Raw genomic sequence first — 508 nt, forward strand, 5'->3', positions numbered from 1 at the left:
TCACATTTCATTCTCCATCATTCTACCCTTCCTACATTCCCATATTCTTCAACCATCATAGCTGAACCCCTTCCAACCATCCCTCTCCATACATTTTCTCTTTTTTCATTTTATTTTACATACCCTCACATCTTTTAATTATTTTCACCATTAATTCTATTTTTCTTTGCTCGAAAATGAGTAAAACTTTAAGTTTGGTGTTGGGCGCTCCACTTTTCTTCATTTTCACCATGCATATAGCACTGATGAGCAGATATTTTATACACTTTTTGATGCTATTTTCTTAGTATTTTTAGTATATTTTGTTAAGTTTTATCATGTTTTAGTAGGTTTTAGTGCAAAATCACTTTTTGGATGCTACTTTGAGTTTTTGTAGTTATTCAATGATTTTAGGTGATTTTTGGATGAATTTGGCAAGTTTTGGTAAAGTCTAGTTCAGAGGTACAGAAAGGGTAGTAGATGCTGTCAGATCCTGACCTTCGGGCATTCAAACGAGAATTTCTAGAGC

The sequence above is a fragment of the Arachis hypogaea genome, unplaced genomic scaffold (genome assembly GCF_003086295.3).
Source record: "Arachis hypogaea cultivar Tifrunner unplaced genomic scaffold, arahy.Tifrunner.gnm2.J5K5 arahy.Tifrunner.gnm2.scaffold_74, whole genome shotgun sequence".
Classification (NCBI taxonomy): Eukaryota; Viridiplantae; Streptophyta; class Magnoliopsida; order Fabales; family Fabaceae; genus Arachis; species Arachis hypogaea.